Genomic DNA, 692 nt, shown 5'->3' on the forward strand with positions numbered 1-692 from the left:
AGCCCTTCGAGAATGGATCTGGCATCTCTTGATTCAACTACTTTTGTCCAGGTGCTCTAGAATGTCTCCATGCTAATCTCTCCATTATGCTCTGCAAGAAGCATCTATGGGTGGGTTGATGTCCATGGTGTCCAATAGCAATTTCTGTGGCGTGCCAATCTGGATATCTCTGGATTTTGACTGATTACAGAAATCCTATCGTGCTTGGAGAAATGGCCTGCAAAGAGATCTTGGCTGTCGTCTTCTCTGGAGATCCCCTATGGCTGATCTCTGTACAGGGCCATCAGAGCAAGGGCCGGGTCAGGGCTCCTATGAAAGACCACAAGTTCTGTAACCAGGTGGCATTTTTTTCACAAGGTGATAAATCCTGAGGGGTGTCCACACTTGTGCTGTTCTGTGTTGTTCCCTTTTTATTTGGTTTTATTTTTTTGAACATTGCAGCACCAGTTTTCCAGTAAGCACTCTGTAAACCTAAGAAGTTACCTTCCTTTCTGCCCATTATGGGAACGAGTTATGTTGACAGATGTGAGGATTTGCTGAGCTCTTAATCCTGTTTGTGGCTAATAGGCCATGCTAATGTGGAAGGGCATCTCTTTCAGTATATAAAGGTCTTAACTGCTTGCTACCTTAGGGAAATGCGCTGTTAAAATGCTCTATTTGTCTTAGCAGTAGCGGCAGGCTGTGAGGCTGTT

The sequence above is a fragment of the Buceros rhinoceros genome, unplaced genomic scaffold, assembly GCF_000710305.1.
Source record: "Buceros rhinoceros silvestris isolate BGI_N320 unplaced genomic scaffold, ASM71030v1 scaffold5209, whole genome shotgun sequence".
Taxonomy (NCBI): Eukaryota; Metazoa; Chordata; class Aves; order Bucerotiformes; family Bucerotidae; genus Buceros; species Buceros rhinoceros.